The sequence below is a fragment of the Mauremys mutica genome, chromosome 7 (assembly GCF_020497125.1).
Source record: "Mauremys mutica isolate MM-2020 ecotype Southern chromosome 7, ASM2049712v1, whole genome shotgun sequence".
NCBI lineage: Eukaryota > Metazoa > Chordata > Testudines > Geoemydidae > Mauremys > Mauremys mutica.
In genome coordinates, this window is record NC_059078.1 from 66210708 (window position 1) to 66230515 (window position 19808).

General features: G+C 38.6%; 1 protein-coding gene across 5 annotated transcripts in view; it reads left to right on the forward strand.

Moving 5' to 3' along the window:
* Positions 1–19808, forward strand: part of LRMDA (leucine rich melanocyte differentiation associated) — a 981216-nt gene that overhangs the window by 445960 nt on the left and 515448 nt on the right. The gene's annotated exons all lie outside the window — the stretch shown is intronic.

The following is a 19808-nucleotide window of genomic DNA, read 5'->3' on the forward strand; positions in this document are numbered from 1 at the left end:
GGATAATATTGATGCTGTTACTGTACCTTTTCTTGGAGTAGCTAGAACAGCTGGACAAATGTTACTGTTTATTATTTATTACTTGCAGACAGTGTGCTCAAAGCTGTACAAGTTGCAGAAGACAACAAATTTCTTGCTCTAAGGAACTTGTGTTCTAAATAGACATATTACCCAAACCGCACTGGGGAAGTTCAGAGGAGAATTCTGCTCAGAGCTTATTTCATTTATTTATTTTTTGGGTATGGCTGGCTGATGTTGTTTTTGCTCACTGCGACTGGCATTTGTGGAAGAGGTGACTTAAGAAACGGGAGGTGAAAGAAGAGATGTGGATGCCGGCTCATTAGAATTGGGGAAAGTATTTGAGGTGGAGGGGACTGCATGGAGAAGACAGGAGGATAAAAAAAGGTATGAAACAGGATTCATTAGTGGAGTGAAGATTGATTAAGCCTCACAATATCCTTGATAGACAGGTAAATATCATTATGCTCATTTTTCAAGAGGATAAACTGAGACACAGGGTATCTTTACATTGCAATTAGGCACCTGCATCTGGTCTATGCCAGCTGACTCAGGCTCGTGGGGCTTGGGCTAAGGGGGTGTTTAAATGAGGTGTGGATATTTGGGCTTGGGGACCCTGTGAGGAGGTAGGGTTCCAGAGCCCAGACACCAGCCCAAGCCCGAACATCTACACTTCAATTAAACAGCCCAGCTGCAGGTGTCTAATTGCAGTGTAGACCTACCCAGAGAGGGTAAGTGAGCTCTTGCAGATCACCCAGTGAGTCAGTGGCAATAAAAGTCAGCCAGGAATAAAACTCAGCAATCTGGATTCGGAGTTAAGTGCTTTAAACAGAGCTGGGTTACATCTCTGCTAGTTAAACATGTTTCAGGCTCCAATTTCTGTTAGGCATTGGGTGAATCTCTTGGCTACACCAACTGTGTCAGAACCAATGGGCTGATGGCGTAGGGTGGCAGTTGCACTAGCCCACCTCTCCTTGATAACTCTTAACAGCCCTGTGTTCACTTTCTTAAAACCTTTCTGAATAAAAATGGGTCACACTGTCCTGCACAAGAGCTCGCCTCAGGGGGGGTGAGCAATTGCTCCAAACTACCCTATGTCAGAGGGCTAGAGTTATTTAAGTGATTCCATCTACCCCTCTTAGGATCCCCTAAGTGTTAAGTCAATAGGCAGTGGTATCAAAGACTGCATTCTCATCTGTTTCCAGGAGAACTTAGACCAACACAGTCTCTACAATGCCCAGACCTAAATCCCTTAGAGCAGCGGGAAGAACCCAGTCCTAGAGTAGCACTGGGTGGGGAGGAAGGTCAGAGGATCTTTGAGCTAGCTTGAGGATAGGAGCAGACAGGAACAAGCACCTAAAGTAATGGGACTGTTCTCTGCTTGATGCTGATAGTTTTGTCCCCCATTCTGGGGGCTCATTAGATCAAAGCACTGAGTCTCAGTACTGAGGGACGTGATTATAGACGTGGTTGTTCATGTTTGCACTATGAATATTCACCCAGCTCTGACTAAACTCCAGAAGCCTTTCCTAATCTCCTTGGAGCTCACAGTAACACCTGAGAAGAGTTCTCTGGGGCAGTCTTTCCTTGGGCTGGTCCATTGCCATGATCAGGAATCTTGGGTGGGAATATCTCTGGGACACACTGGTATTGTATCACATTGCTAACACTTAGAGTGTTATACCAGTTACCTGAAACTCAGCCTAACCTAAATTAATATCCTGTGCAAAGAAGTGAATCCTTTGACATTGATCCACCATTTCAGTATAAACCAATGATCGTAGCTATAGCTTTCCAAGTTCTTATATTATGCCCATCACTGTGGCATCTGAATATCTTACACATTTATGAAAATGAGTATAAAGATCTCTCTATCCCTTCTTTTTTCCAATACCACAGGCAGACACCAGGATGGTCACGGTTGCCTTTTTTTTTAAAGTAGATTAATTTTAACACATTGGTTATGGGGCAAGGCAAAAGGGAGGCACAATATGTACCTATGTCCTCCCTGAGTCTTTCTCTTGTTCAGCTTCACAACAGACTATGATGACAATCTTCAGAAGAGTCCCTTTCCATCCCAAGGCAACTCAAAACTTTACAATAGCATTCAAAGCTTACCCTTGCTCAGGGCCGGCTCTAGCTTTTTTGCCACCCCAAGCAAAAAAAAAAAAGGGGGGGGCGGACTGCAGGGAGCGCATGGAGGGCGGTCAAGGCGGCTTGCAGGGCAGTGGCGCTGTACCCTGCTTGAAGCCGGGCGAGAGGGGCTCCCCCCTCCGGCCTTGGGGTGCTTCTCCCGGGCAGGCAGAGCCCCTGGTGGCTGCAGGAGGTGCTAGCTCAGCTGCTTCTTTAAAGGCGGCTCGGCCGAGCCGGGCTCAGAGTGCCGTGGGAGGTGGAGGCCGGTGCAGGTGGCGGGGAGTGGCGCGTCCTGGGGAGCCCGGCAGCACAGTGAGCGGCAGGGATTACTAGTTCCTGCTCCCCGGGCCAGGGTCCGTGCCCCAGCTGGGCTGGGACTGGCGGAGTGCAGGGAGCTGGCTGGGGGCTTCGGAGCTGCGGACCGGGCTGCCAAAGCAAAAAAAAAAAAAAAAAAAATCACGGCAGGGCGGCCGGAATGTGCTGCCCCAAGATTGGCCGGAATGCTGCCCCTTACAATGTGCCGGCCCAGGCACGTTCTTTCTTATCTGCAGCCTGGAGCCAGCCCTGCCCTTGCTGCAGAGTTTACTATTACGTGCAGTCTATTAAGAGCAGTTACAACAAATAAGTGTCAAAGGTGACCTGAAAGGATTTCTTTCTTTCTTTTATCCATCCATCCAATGAGGCTTGTGTGTTGTTTCTGATTAGGCTTGGCAGAATTTGATTTTTTTTTTAAATAATTTTGTCAGATAATATCCATGTTTATTTGATACTATTTTCTATTTTTATCCACTTAAATTTTCACAACTGTGGGAAATTACATGGGGAGGTGTCAGACAATAATTATTTAAGGAGTGTAGATGTTGAGTTTCAGAAAGTTAGGCTTCTGTAACTGTTAAAACAAAATGCCAACATCATATGGTGAAATATACAAAATAAATGTCCTTAAATGAAATTCTAAGTTCTCAAGCAGTACTTTTCTTTGCTGATCTATAAATTTTGATGATCTACAGAAATATTTTTGTTTGTATATGAATGGTGAAATCAATGTTTATTGGCCTTTACCAATAAAAATTTAATCCTTCCTAGCCTATTTTTGACGTAAAAGGTAAAATTAAAATATGGGGGGGTTTACATTTTTCACCCTATTGTGTTTGTTTTTTAACCTCGCCAATTATTGGGAATATTGCTATTAGATCTACTGGATGTGTCAGAGTATGTTTGTATCACGCCTTAATTGAAGAAACAGAGGTATTGAAACTTCAGCCAAAAAGGCCTTTCTCCGAAAAAATACTTCTCAAAGTTAAACAGGTGTTAACAAACCAAAAGCGATGTTTTAATCAGTCTGACTCAAAATCTCTTCCCCTCTGAGCTGCCCAAATGTCTGTCTTGACTCTTTTGATATCATTATTTCACCAATGGATTTTTTTTTAATTTTTATTTATTTGGCATCAATTTCAGCCTTCAGTGTGGCCAGGGTAAAAAGGTATTGATGAAAATTTGCACCTTGCACCTTACCCAAATTTCAAGCAGGGTTCCACTAGTGCCACTTGTGTTTTTGCCTGTCTGTAATGTGCTGTGTTTGGAGTAAATCTGCAATGTAGAGAAGGCCAAATTCTCAAGTCCTTTAGGCTTTCTCTGTAGACCATAAACAAACAAATGGGATTAAAAGAATTAAGATAAGCAATGAAAAATGTACTTAAAATGAAAGCAGATAACGTTAATGAGAGATGTCCTTTCGGTCAAGAAGGAATATTGTGTGCAGCAACAGCTTTAGGTCATTACAGCAATATGGTTATCTAAAAAGACGTCTGATTTCACTGCAAGGTAACATTCAAGAGGCAACCTTAAATTGGTAACGTTACTAGCTATTTTGTAGTAAGCTTTGCTTTTGCAGAAGCATATTTGTAACTTTAGAATCCTGTGTAGACACACCCATTTTCCTGGTGGATATAGTTTTCATAGAATATGTTGGAATATCATTTTTTACAAACACAGAGCAAGTGGATTGTAGCACTTTGTCATAAATTCTCGGTCCCCAACTTTAATTTGTAGAACTGAAAGTTGCTGTAACCAATAGAGCTCTTCAACAGTTTTTTTTTTAAATGCCTGTCTGTCCTTGTTAATTAGAAGTGTACATATTGGGAAATTAACTATGAAATACTAAAAATGATAAATTATTCCTTATTTGAAAGTATAAATTAAAGGTTTAGTGTATATAAAATTTGTCATGTTTAATTGCAAGTTCAATTAAAATTCAGGGTAATGATGATTTATACAGGTTTCTGTGTAATTTGATATTCATTAGCTTAGCCAGACACATGCTGATATTAGCTCGTTAATTATGTTTCCTTTTGTTGAAAGCAGCCTTGTGAAAGCAATCTGCTCAAAGTTTTCTAAACTCATTCTGCTAAATGAATATTTGGCAGCTGTTCATGTTATTGAGATGGTCACTGTGGCTTCATTTGACTCATATGGCATCAATCATACCTACTGTATTGCAAACAAGGGTTTCTCATTACAAACCCATTTATGAAGGTTATGGTTGACATTAAAGAGCTATTGCATGGCAGCATGATATTACTTTATAGTAACGTTAGAGTTTAGCCACAGTTAGTGCCTACCCCTCCTACATAGTCAAAATGCTTAATAGTGTAATAAGTAGTGGTGGTCCGGAGAGGAGTAGGGAGAGTAGTTCTAACGTTGACCCAAACGCAGGTTATCCTTGTGGGTATACTTAGTGCTGAAGTATTGTCTTAGTACTTAGTGCCGACATACAATTCAGTTTCATTTTGTTGATACTAGAAGATGGGCAAGGCTTCTGGGTATGATAAAGTACAATACCCAGCCTGCTATGGTACATTTGGAACTTGGCTGATACTCTCAAGAGTGATGTTATGTTGGTAGTATTGGCCAACATTGAGTAATTTGTGTATTGATGATGATTAACAAGATGCATCAAATACTTTAGAGAGAGAATCAGATCATCACATAACTGACTGATTCTTTGGAGGGGAGGAGGAAGGAGCATACATTTCTTTGAGCAGGAGCTTTGTTTTGGACATCCCTGACCTTAAGGTAAAGTAACTGTAGATTAGTCAAGGATGCAATGGATTTAGCAACTTAAAAATTCAAAGATTTACTAGATATTTTATCTGAAAATATTTAAGGTATAATGACTCTTTAAGAAAAGAACAGGATAGCTTTGCAAAGTCTGATTGCGAGATGTGCGATCCATTCTTCTCTTTGTTTCCTTAATTTGAACATAAATCAATTGTACAGAGCATGCGTAGGGAATTCTTGGAGGGGGGCGGAGATTAGTTCTCTCTCCCTTCTGATCTTCATTGGAGTTGTGTGTTTGTTAATTCTCCAATTCTCCCCCCTCCCGATGGGCCTCTGTCCTGCCTCCCCAGAACACTGCTCCATCTGGAGCTGTTAGCTGGGGCCATTCACTTCAGTTATGTTGACCTATTCAATCTTCTGTTGATTGAGATGTGGAGATTTCTCTCCTATGGAGTTTGGGAAGCAGTATATGTCTGCATGCAGTGGCTGTATCTGCCACAGCCAAGGTGGGGTAACCTCATGGAGTTCATCACTGGGCAGGAGGCAGGGTTGAGTGCAAGACAGGCTCTCCATTAGTTTTTGTAAGACACAAGGAACACACGTGGCCTTTATTCCTTCATATTTAATACTATATAAACTCTTTGCTTATTCTTAATGTGAGTGGTCTAGTGGATAGAGCATGGTTCCATAGTTCCCATAGTCTGTTATTGCCTCTGCTGCTTATGGGCTGTGTGACCTGTGGCAAATCACTTCACCTCTCTGTGGTTCATCTTCCTCATCTGTAACATGGCAATAACAGCACTTATCTACACTAACCAACAGAAAGTTGGCTGGCCTAGGTGAGTGACCAGAAGTATTAGAGGTGTGGGGCTGCTCTCTCTGTTTCTTTATTCCCTCCAGAAATTATTGTTCTGCTGTCTCTTTCCATTTGGTCAGCTCTCTCCTGTCTTTCAGTATTGGTTAAAAGGTAGGAGCAATAGGGTGCAGGAGCAAATGTTTCCATTTTCAATAAGCACTTTGAGAGCTTTGCTTCTTAATTAAGCACTGACCATACGTTACCTCTCTCCTGGAGTAAGGGGCATTTTACACTAACAAATCATAAATCTGAAAATATGGCACTCTGTTGCAGTGCCCCAGTTTGAACATTAAACACACTAAAACGTTTGTGTTGCTCAATAATTGGCAAATCACCATTACTACTAGCCAATATAGCTTCATGTTGTTTTCCTTGGCACAGCTTATGCCTAGTCAACCAGCAGGTTACCCTTACAGCTGACTGCCTTCATTCTTGTGAGCTAGCACTGTGGTAGCGTAGGCCTTCTGACAAGCCTATTCATAAATGCTGACTGCTTTTGGTGGTGTAGCCTACAAGGCTACAGAGCTAGGTGTTGCATTATCTGTAGGCAGTGTGCTAGTCACTACCTTAGTTTCAGGTGAGAAGCAGAACTTGAGAAGCATAGGTGATGAAACAGAATTTCAGATTAGGAAATTGGAATATGCTGACAACATTTAAAGGGAAAACACCTTGCAGTGGTGATGGAAATCTCCTGATGCACCTCTGGAATAGGTGGCTTTATTTTTGTTTTGTTTTATTTTATTTTAATTGTGAAACATCTGCTTTGAAAACTAAAGTAACCTGTTTTCTGCAGTTGTGCAGAGTTACTTTGATTGCATAAATTGATTGTTTCAGGGCTGTGCGTGTAAAAACAACCCTGTGAAATATACACATAGGGCCAGAAACTGGTGACTGAATTTAGACATAGGCAGTTGTTTTCAAAGAATTATTGTTTCTCTTTTAGTTTAGCATGCCCTATTAGGCTGCAGAGTATGATATTTATGTAGATGGTGTGCAATACAAATGCCATAAAAATTATTGAGAGAGACAAGGTGAGTGAGGTAATATCTTTCACTGGACCACCTTCAGTTGGTGGAAAAAGACAAACTTTTGAGGTACATACAGCTCTTCTTCAGGCTTGGAAAAGTTCAGTGTGTCACAGCAAATACAGGTGGGACAGATGGTTTAATGTAAGGGGCCCCCCATGTGTTGCAGGAGACCATTTAAGATAGTGTGGGCTATTAACACCTCTGCAGTCAGTGGACAAAAGAGGGCTATTGGATTACAGATTTGTTGAGTCGGAAAGCCAGTTTGTCTGTTAAATCCATGATTTTTAGAGTTTCGCAGAATTGTGAATTTGAGCTCTCAGGATCATCTTTTCATTAATAATAAATATTTACATTTTTCTTACACATTTCACTATCAAAGAAGACTGTCCAATTAAATTGTTAGCCCCATTCATTACACAATTCCAAATAAATGCTGTGTACTTTGGGATGGGGTGTAGTATACAAAATAAGAGCTGCTGCAACTCTTTCATTTCACCTTATACATACATCATGTAAATTACACTTCTACCTCGATATAACGCTGTCCTCGGGAGCCAAAAATCTTACCGAACAATCTTAACAAACTAATTTCCATCTTCAACCCAAACTGTTACTTTTTTTTTTTTTTTTTTTTTTTTACTGAAAGCAGTATATTCAACACAAGTTTCTCAAAAATATTTCCATTCTGGAATAAATTAGTGACAGGCTGTGAAAACCAACAGCCTCATCTTTTACCCCTACCCTTATGCGTTATAAGTGAAACCCCGTTATATCGAACTTGCTTTGATCCACCCAAGTGTGCAGCCCCGCCCCTCTGGGGCACTGCTTTACCGCGTTATATCCAAATTCGTGTTATATCAGGTCGCATTATATCAGGGTAGAGGTGTATTATCTCTTTAAAAAAAAAAAAAAAGCCAGGCAGGACACAACTCTTGACAAGTTTTGTTCAGCTTCAGAGCAGAGTTTTTGACCAGGATCGTTCAATTCCAGAGGTGAGTTCTTGGCGTTAGTGCATAATAGCTGTGCTTATACCAGTTGTGCATAATTTTACATCTCTACAGGAATTAATCATGTATGTCTTATAAACTCAGCTACTTCTCTTTGTTAGCCCTACTTTTAAAGTTTCTAAAGGGTCTTATATCCCCTTTGTCTGTTTACCTCCTGTCTGTCTTTGTCTATCACTATAAAGTCCATTCCTGTGTTATCTAAGTCCTTTTACCTTGATTTAAAACAGTCTCCTGGCAAATTATTTGGATGCTTACACAGTTGCTGAAAGAATCAAAGCCAGTATCTGAGTGGGGATGAGGTGGATTTAGGTGGGCATATTTCAAGATAAAAATGTGGTTAAATTTAGATTTTTTTAAATGGAGAATTTTTCAAGTAACTGACTACGCTTGTACAAGCTTTTTTCTGCTGTTCTGATACTATGTTATAGTCAAAACCAAATTCAATCAATTTTAGAGTAAGAATACAGAACACTATAATATAATCTGGCAGGTCATTTCAGTACTGCTGTTTTGTTGCCTTTTTGGTTTCTAGCAGTTGAATATAACTAGTTTTATTATGAACACTTTTTTAAAATGCTTCGTTCGACCAAATGCTTAAATATATACTTACATTAATTCTGCCCAGACATTATTATATATGGATCATGTGGACATCTTTTGTCAAGATGCCTAGATTTGTATTTTTATGAATTATAATTTATAGGAACATATTTTTAGCACTCAAACTTCAATTTGATTCCCTCATAAAAGACTTCAAGTGTTCTCATTTTAAAGTGAAAAGATTAAAAAATAAATAGAATTGTCAAAAGGGGTTCTCACAGACTTAAACTCTCAGATAGCACCTTACAACCAATGTATTGTGTATACCTTGTTTTGTTTTTTCTTCCAAATGTGAGTTCATTTGGCTGGTGGTGATGCATGCTTTCTGAATAACCCACTGTTTTCTGTGAAGAACCTACCTGTATTAAATGCCTCCTGAAACAATTTCTGTTTAAGGTGCAGTTCTGTTATTAAAATGACTCTGTAAAAATGCCTTTGTGGAGTCCCATGTTTGTTGTCAGCAAATGTCAGATGAATTGCTATCACTGCAAGTTTAACCTACCATCTGAGTGTCAGGTTAAGTTCTCTCCTCCTCATGCATCATCAATGTTGCTAAAGAATCTGCTGGCCTGTTTCTGCCCTTCCCCTGTGCAATTCAGCTAATTTGCAGTTAATTCTGTTGATAAAAAATGAGCCAGATTAAAATATGCTTTTCAGGACAGGGGCCATGCCATCTTTTGTGTTTGGAAAGTTCGTAGCATTTGTGTGTTGCTGCAATGTAAATAATAATGACAATTGGTCTCCCTTCTTGCGATGTGTGGGTTATGCAATGTTAGTAGAAATAGTTGATATGATATTTTCCTAAACAAGGAAAGAAGATTTGACTTGGAATACACAAATATCAGGCCTGTTGATTGAGCATGTTTGTGCCCCTATTTACTTTTTTTTACTTTTCAGAGTAGAGTGGCACTTTATTATCTGTTCAACAGCATGTTGAATAGACAAGATAAATTGGTAGGTGAGGCTTTCCCAATCAAATAATGCAAAATATTTTAGAAAATGTTGCGAAACAAGGTTTGTATCTTCACTTGCATCAAACTGGGATGTGCCCTCTCAGATTCCGTGCAGACTTAATCTTTGGGGGTGTGAATGAGGTTTTGTTTTTTTTTCCTCCCTCATTATGTCAGTTGTTTCTTCACAGGCTTCTTTTTATGAGAACTTTTTTTTTGGCATGGTTTTGCATTGGTAAATCAGCTGAATCGGGCTAATACAGCAATTTATATAGGTTATGTGTGGGGAATTGGAATAATCTGTGTGGGAATAAATACCTCTTGGCCAATAGAGTTTTCAATAAACAATGTTTAATGGGTTTGAGAACAAGCCTGTTTTATTTCAAAATGCCAGTTTTCTGTCACTTAAGGTGTGCCATGTTTGAGGGAAACACATCCACCTCTTCTGTATAAAATACTGTACAATGTAGAAGGAGTGAGTAAAGTCTGTTCTGCTTTTCTAAATCTTCAAAATAAATTTTCCTTAATTTTAATGTACAGCAAAAAGTAGTAGTACCCCAATGATGGTAAATAATAGCAACAGTTTTATGGAAAATCACCAAAATCACCACAGGCATATAAGAAAGTTCTCAATCTGTTGTTGCACCACATACAAGTGATTGCTAGTTGAGCAAGACCTTGTCAGCTTTTTATTGCAATACATTATTGGGTAATAGTTTTAAAATTATTTATAGAATGAAACCCCAGCTGCCCTGTAAAGACCATCATTGAATATGTTGTCTGTGATTCTCATTAGCTTTTTTAGCCTAAGGGTTATGAAGAGAACAAAGATTTGGCTGTATTTCCAAGATGGAGTAGTATATAAAATTTTTGTCAGGGGACTTGTTGACCTTATGTAAAGTCACCTCTTTGGGAAGCTTTCCATACTATGGTAGCAGTTGCTATGGCAGTTATGTAAACCTAGCAACAGTCAATATTTATTTCATGAGCTTGTCCTCTAAACAAGAGAATTAGCTTACTGCACAGTTGATACTTAATATACATAATCCATGCACCCCATTAGTTCTGTAGGGGAGGATGTGTGTGTATGTATTTAGAATTTAATTATACTTAATTCATATATATATAGATAGTCAAAGATCTGTATAAATATGTATGTGTGTGCATGCATGCGCGCATACACACTACTGATTATCATTAAAAATGTGATTGTTTTACCTGAAAATGGTAACTGATTTCAGTGGTATTTACAGCATTTCTGAATCTCAAATGTAGACTACCAGAGTGCCACACAACAAATACCGTGGTACTTAAAATTTCTATTGATTACTCTGGGTGGGTGTGGGTGTGTGGGTTATATAAAAGTTCTTTCTATTTGTTACCAATGCTTAAGTAATGTGATAACCCCTCCCATTTTTTCACTCTAGTGAAAGTTTTTCATGTTCGATAAAAGTTCAGAAGTCTTGCAGGGCTACGGTCTGAATATATTCAACCTAGAGCATCACTTTAGTGGCATTAGCTGGTACTTTACTTCTGGCAGTGCTCTTGGAAAAAGGTAGGCTTGAGCAAGCTGTGATTGCCATCTGCTTGTTTGTATGGCTGACTCAGCCATACATGGATACTCTGACTTAAAGGAGAACACAAAATCCTACCATTATCCTCCTCCTCGGGGACAAATGCCCTTCTCCATCAAGACAACCATTCAGCCAGAAAGATTGACTCCCAGAAATTCACCACAATCACTTTAGTAGTTTGATTTTCAGGTGGGACTAGAATTGATGGTGTTGAGGGCAGAGGCTCAGAGCCTTGAATCTTTATGCTTAAGTGAGTTAAACAAAACTGCTGGCTCTGGAAAAAGTCTCTGTATTTCTTTTTAACGGCTATAAAATAGGGTAAATGAGGAAGGAAAAGGCAGCCTCAGTTGGAGGGTGGGAAAATTATTTTTTAACCCTTATAACAGCAAACAACCCTAAACTAACTATTTACTATTACATGAGTTACGTGTATGTATGTATGTGGGTGTATAGTTTTAAAATAGTCATAATGCGGATAGAGTTTTGAAGTATTCTTATAGAAAAGAGGTTGAATGGATACCATTTTAGAGTGTGGATGTTAATATAGGTAGTAGGATAGGGCTTGCCAAATTGTAGATATCGCAGGTAAGTCCATGGGTGACAAATAATTTATGAAAAAAAAATCTGAGTTTGCTTTATATTAAGTGCTTAATATATGCTTGGATAATGGTTAAGTTCTTGAAGTCCAGTTAGATAGGGTAATTGTCAATTCCTAATGGACTGTTTGGGTGTCACACAGATCCATGACGTCTCCCATTAGAATGCGTCTGCTCATACAAGAGTCCAGTGGAGATTTTCCAACACTGAACAGTGTCTTTTTGGACATCAAACAGTATCTTATGATACAGCGTATTCTTTGCTCTAATACCTGGTAGTGGTGGAGGTTTGTGTTTTTGTTTGTCTGTTTGAAGATGGCCATTATTTATGGAAGTAAAAAAAAAAAATTCAAAGTGGTATTTTTCCCTCATTTTTTTCAGATTTTAATGGCAGTGTCTGCAAATGGATATTTGGTTATCTGCTGTGGATTACGTTTAATATTAATTGGGACTTTGTGCGTGATGTACTGGAAATATGGCTTTCTGATTGGACCAAATGGGCATGGCCCGATGGGCTTTGCAATCTTGAATTGTACAAAATACAGGCCTCAGGATCATAACTTAAAATTAAGGATTCCAAATCTGCATCTCGGTAGACACACAGAACAGACTTAGCCTAAGGTTTCTTATCTTTCCAGCTTCTTAAATATAGTTGGCAATCTATGCTATTTGAGTTTTGTGTGGTGGACAGAGATTGATGCACAAATAGAGAAAATGGCAAAACAATGTCAAGATTGTCAACAAATGCAACACATGCCTAAACACATCATTTTGCATTTTGGGAGTGGCCAGCTATGCTCTGGCAAATGAAGTACATAGACTATGCTGGACCATTTATGGGATCCTTGGTGGGGTTTTGTCATGTTACATATGCTGTGTAAGAGCAAAAGGTACAACCGTTCTTTTTAACCATTCCTTTAGGAAGAATTAATTTAAAAATTGAGTAGTTGGGTAGAAAGAATAGTGTCAAGAAGGATAAATTGGGGGAATTATATATGGATAGAGGAAGAGAGACAGACTAATTCTTTAGGTTTTTTACTGGTATCTCTTTGAAATTTTATATGAATCTTACATAAATGATATTCCTCAAGAGAGCGTTATTCCTATAGGGAATTTTTATTTTTTTTTAGTCCACTGAGAGATACTCATTGTGGCATAGGACCAAGATGTAGGCCAAGTGGAAATACACCAAAGTGATTTAATAGAAAAGGTAATTCCTATTCAAACTGGATGGTCCCTTATTCATTTCCTCGGATTATCATCAAATTTATGTCACCAGCAAAGGAGCTTTATTGAGTTTCACAGATATATTCCTTTTGCTTTCATTGTCATTAGTTGGCACACTGACATTTTCATATGTGTCTCAGCTAATGCCTCAAAATTACTCCATCTACAAATGTAACAATTGAACAGATAATTTTAATAAGATTCAGCTTGACTTCAGACTGCACTCCTTCCTTTCTTTATAGAATGCAAATTGTAACCTGTTTTTAAAGCCGTGCAATGCAGTGAACTTTAATGGGATTTGACAACATCATATTAAGCACAACAACTACGCATAATGTACCGAAAAATTGGACGTGAAATTGGAAACATAGCTGAGAACAAAGTAAATTTACATGGTTTGGTAGTTTGAATGTCTGATATCATATTCTCTCATGCAAGCTCCATAAAAAGCAAGGGATTTAACAATGGATATCAGCGGAAAGTGCTTTTAAAGTTAAAGCTGATGGATGGCTTGTCAAAAAAAATAATTGCATTGGTTGGAAAGTCGGGATGCGTGCTGAGGGGGAGAGAACAGGATATACAGAGAGGATGATGGGAAGTGACAGTGGTCTGTCAAGAAGCAGTGGCTGCCCAGAGAAGTGTGAAGCCAGAGCTATAAGGTGGCAGAGTAGAACAGGCTGTCAGAGCGGGAAAGTGGCTTTAATACCCTGAAAAGCAAAGGAATCCGCCTGTCAGCCTTGCTCAGCCGTGCTGAAAGAGGAAAAGAACATGGCATAAAGTTAGAGACATTAAACGGGGAAAAAAAAGAGAGGCCAGGGAAAGCAAGGGTGAGGGGAGTTGTTTTTTTAAAAACTAGACAAATGACACATTTTTGGTATGTGTTCGCTTTTGACTAAACTGAGCTTTTTACAAGTAATGTGAATATAAACATCATACAAATAAACAATGTCTAAGAAATTTTAGAATTGATTAGAGGTCCTCTGAAAAACGAACATAGGACGGTGTCTATTTCTGGCATATTTAAATGTACCACGTAGCCTTACTTCCAATGTGTGTAACTGTATTGGCCCATCTCTACTATGCAATGCAGACATAGATTCGTTAGGGGAATAGCTTAGTACGTTACCACTTTTTGCTACAGCAAACATTTAGATGTCTTTACGTATAAACCAAAATTCATTGTTTTGGCTATGTCAGTGTTTGGCTTATAAATTAATCAGTTCCACCACAATGTGTTTTTTTATTTTTTTCCCCCTCCCAATAAAATTCTTCCAGTATCGAGGTTAGTTTAGTCATCCTACGTTCTTTCCTTGGACATTGCAATAAAACTGAATATAAGTGTTAATGTCATACAAGAACATCAATTTGAAGTTAGATTCCAAAGATTTTCCATAAATTTTCCCTTTAGTAGCAGAAAAGTTGAAATACAAATATTATTTACCTCATTATAAAGTGGTAAGAATGCTTTTGAGCAACTGTCACATGGCAGGGTTTTTAAATAAAAAAAAATCAAGTATTTTCCAGATAAACATGCCTGTAATCACTTGTCACAAAATATATCAGTTTTAAGTGAAGATACATATTATAATGTGAAAATGAACAGATTCTAACAGATAGTCACTTTAAGAAAAATATATTGTTGTACGATGGTGGTTCATATCATTTATATTGGCATGTGATAACATTAATAGTATTGCTAAACAGGTTTCAGGTAAGAATGGCATTAGAAATAAAATGCAAAGTGCGCGGTGTAAGATTTCAGTGTATTGCTTTAACTTTTCTGAAGAATGGAGTATATTATAAATATGCAAATAAAAAGTCAGATGCATAGTATGCACAGAAAGAGTTATGTGCAGAAGATATAGGTTGCATGCTAAAAGGTTGCATACTAAAAGTTGTTCTGAAATAAGTCCTGATCCTGTGAACATCCTTGACTCTCACAACTTCAGTAGCAGCTGAGGGGGTGCAGATTTGCGGGATTTGGCACATACTTTATAATTATGTGCTTGAGATTTTTTAATGCAGTTTTGTTTTTGGAGGTTTGAGTCACTGAACTAATCCTGGGAATAAAGACTGTTTTCATGTAGCATTCTCTCTTTGTTTAGAATGGAACCAAAGTGTGTGGTTCTGAAGTGGCAAATGGAAGGGAGTGGAAAGAGAAAAGATTACAATTTAGGATTATAGATGCTTCTGAGTCTTTATGACAATATTTACTTTGGATTACAGTGGCATCCCACTGCAGTTATGGACTTGTAATGTTTTCATTCTCAATCCTTGTTTTCATGTGGCTATGTTTTTCTTGCCCTCATTCTCTCTTAGCATTAAATTAGAAGAAGTGTTCTTCACCTGCAAGCATATTTGTAATGTAATAATTATACCACTATCCAGATATCAAAAGGACAGAAATTCACATAAATCAGTTGCTTTCATATTGTTTTTGTTCTTTCCAGTACCCCAAAATGCTACCTATATATCAAGTGCCCAATAATTCTGCTAGATAGGTCACTGAGTAGACTGTTCCTGCCTAAAAGACTTTACACTCTAAATAAAAAAGACAGCCAAATAATAAATATGCACTCTTTCACTGTTTTTGTTACAAGTCCTTCAACTAAAGTAACATTAGAAAATTGAAAGTACACTAGCAGGAAGTTAGTTATACTCTTAGTATAAAATATGACTAGAATATTTTTAATTTTTATTTATTTAAAATGATAATGCTTTCAGCATTTGAAAACTGGCCTCTGTTTCTGAGTTTTGGAAGTGCATTTAAAATATTGTTAATATTTTTATGATAGCAGCATGATGGATCCTAGCACCAAAGCATTTAAAGAGGTAACAACTTGATCCACAAGAGCATTTTATTAAGTAGTATCTTAAAAGGAAATATTCTAGAAATTAAATTACAAAATACTTCCCTTTTCATCCACTGTTAATGTCTGGTGTAAGCCCATAAAAATAAAAGCAATAGGGAAAATGTTGCAACCTAACTCGTATTTGCATCTGGATATTGCTGGAGCTTCCAAATAAGAGATAATCTCAAAGATAATATATTGTTATCCACACAATGTTTCTTTCATGTTCAATGCTTGGATGCATTGCAATATTTATACACTAAACAAATGCACAAATGATAAAGCTGTCCACTTGGGCAGTATGAAAAAACCCATTCCTGGAGAGTTAGAATAGCTACATTCACCTGCCAAATAAGATGCCTTATTCTTTTCTTTCCTTTAGTCTACAGAAGGCCTGAGTGTGAATGAATCAGTGCAGCAGTATGTGCTATATTTGCTAGGCACAAAGGGGTATCTTAAGGGGTAGAATTTCAACCTTCACTCCTATTTCCTTGCTCCTGAATGTTCAAAACGCAGCCTTACTATTGTTTGGAATATAGTATTTTGTGGATTAATAGGCTTTTTGGTTTGCAAATAATACCTCTGTGGGTCACTTTGTGGTTCCAGAAGGGTCACTGGTTTTTTACATGCAAGATTGCTGCTGTTATCGGAAATCTTTTGCTTGGGAAAAGTGGAATTACACGATACAATTTAGAAGACTAGCAGCTGTATTTTATTCTTTTCACAGAAAAATAATCCCTTACCTACTACAGCTAAAAATAAATTTAGAAAAAAGACTACTACATTTGGCAACAAAGCTTCTGCCTTTATTACCTCAGCAGTATCTGAATAAAATGTCTTATTAAGTAAGATATAAGGGCAATGAAAGGGAGAGTAAGTCAAATTAGTTGACATCTAAAGCTTGGAAACACCGTAGATAGTGTGGATAGTTGCTGTTTAGTAAAATGGATTTAATGCTTAATATAAATGCTGATCTTTAGATGGCTGTAGTTTGGTAACTCAGAAATGCTGGCTTCCAAAGCAGCATGACAATGAAATGCTTTTCTCGGGTTTTAGACCATACTAATGAGAGGTAAAATTGGCTTTGGCCTCAATAACGACATAACTGTAAAACATGTAAAGGTGTGGTGGGGCATGAAGGAGGGGTTTATTGTCTATAGTGTTATCTACCATCAAAATAAACTGAAAAAAAATATTTATTTAATCTGTTAGACTTTGTTGGCATGACTGGACCTGTGTTCAGGCTGCCTACTCTTAATAAGCATATCCCAAACTATGTGGTCACACAACACAAGCTGAGTGTCAACCAGCCAGAAACCTGAGTGTAGACTTCAGGTAGTATCCTAGAGAAACAATGTCTGAAATATTTCTTGGGTGGAAATGTAGCATATTCATTCTCAACCTGTTGTGAAATCAACTTTATTTCTAGGCCAAACTGTCTCTTCTGCATGAAAATCCCACATGAAGGGCAGGAAAATCCAAGTTTCAATGAACAGAGTAACAGTGAGATCATCTTTTTGAGGAGATGGAGCATGATTTGCCCCCTGCAGAATGGGCAGAGAGCTGGTCTCTTGTACCCACAGGACACCTGGGATTTTCATGGGGCTCATGCATTGGTCTATTCACCCAGTGCCTCCACACTACACCCTGCACCTCCTTCTGGTTTAAAAGGCCATGCTTTGCTGAGAGGCTGTGTGGGTACTTATAGGGGCCTCATCACCATACTATGAAGGCATCTCACAGTCATTGATGGTTTTATCTTCACAACACGCTTTTTGGATAGGGAAATACCACCACCATTTTACGGATGGGAAATGGAAAAATAAGTGACATGCCTAAGGTCACACAAGAAATCTGTGTCTGAGCCAGGAATTTAACCTAGATCGCTTGAGTCCCAATCCAGTGCTTTATCCACTACACTGTCTTTCCTACCCTTATTACCTTTCATCAGTTTTGGTGCGGGTCAATCAAAACACTTCATCTGGATTTCAACCGTTTTTGTTTAAAAAAAAGTTGTACCATAATTAGCTTAAATATCAAAAACAGTCATTTCAAACCAGAAAATTATTGGTTTTATTTCAGAAATGTTGAAATGGGATATGTCAAGAATTTCAGAGCTTCTATTTTCAGAATTTCTTCACGTTGAGAGACTTGTTGAAACAGATGATTTCCTGTTAAACGTTTTGATTTAATCACTTTGTTTGAAAAAGTCTACTTCTAACACCTCTGTGGATTTGCGAGGGAACAGGATACTATGAAGAATATCCATTCCCCTGGTCCTGACTCCTCCCTGTCCATCAACATCACCTTCTGAGCAAGAGAATCCAAAATATGAGGGACTTTCACAGGGAGGCAAGAATGACATGATGCAACATTTATTTTTTGTAATGCAAATTGGACCAGTGTGATGGATAATCCGTTTTTTTTTTCTACAAATCCCCTTGGGACTTTTTGGAACAATATAATTACTTCCTATATAAAAGCCAGGATTTTTTTCTGTAACCTCTTAAGATTCAGTAGGTCTCTTTACTACCAAAGCTACTTATGCTGTTGGTAGTACTGTATATCAGCTGCACAGCAGTCTATCTGTGACCCTAAGAGCATCCCAATGCCAGAAGGCCAGGGGCTCACCGGCATGGGGTAGTGAGTTTCACCTGGCTTAGCCAGTTGAGTGTATGCTGAGGTAGTGAGTTTCATTTGGCCTGGCCAATGCAGTGTACCCCAATTCAGTTGTCATAATTTGTATCTGATAGGATTGTATAAGGTATCATTAGACAACCAGTAACCCACTCATCGTTAATATCCATGCATGGTGTGTGCATGGTAAACGCCCAAAGGACTGTACAAATGTGAAGGAAATATGGGACTAAAATGTGTTTGAACCAGCTATGTCTGGGGAGTAAGTAAATGTGTTTTTGGTTTTTTTTCAGACAAAGGAAAGGCCAACACCTCCATCCAGGTGCTATCACAGACAATTGGCAACCACAATTAAGTGGCCATACATTGGCATTTCAGAGGTCACAGGGACAGATCAATTTGTATTGTAGAAAGCAGCAGTAGGGAAGAAACCACCATGGAAACTTTTCCATCAGACTCCAGAGTACCTTTCCTCACAGATGGGGCACTAGTTTTTTAAAAGGATACATTTAAAAAGTTCACTGGGCTATAAAATAGAGGGGCAAAGAACCCCAAGTTAGCTTCCACCTAAGAAGACAAACAAGTACTTTGTTCATTGTGCATGGTCTTGACCAAGAGAGTACTCACCCACCTAGGTGGAAGGAGGTGTGGTACGAATCTTACCTTGAACCAAGACTATAGTTATGTTAGGACTTAGTCACTAGAAAGAATTTTCATATTTGTTTGTAACGATTTCTGAATTTATCCCTTACACATGAACTCACTGAAATTCTGTCTTTCTGATTCAGCGAACTTGTTTTACTTTTGTTCTAAATCAAGCCAGTGCTGTGTTAGAATTGAAGTGATTATTAACTCCAGCTAAAACAAGCTGTTGTCTTTTTGTCACTTTAAAGGAACAGTGGACCTCATTACTTCAGGAGTGAGCTGGACATTTCAGGACAAACAGTTTGGGGGAAATTTGGGACTCAGTGGGTGTTGGCTAGCGGTAACCAAGGCTGGTGGAGACCAGCGAGAGTGGCTGGGGTGTAACAGGTGAGCTGCTGGAGTCACAGTTCTTGAACCAGAGCTGCTCAAGGCACAGACACTCTGTGCATGCTTGTATGCTGGCTGGGAGAATCCAGACAGGGAGCTACAGCAACAGAGCACCCAGGGTTACAGGATAAGTGGTGACACAACTTTCACCTGTCTGAATTGGACCCCAAAATGTGATAATCCCTTAGATTTTAAGGTAGTTTAATTGGTAAATAGAATACACAAAGAAAAGAGGTCT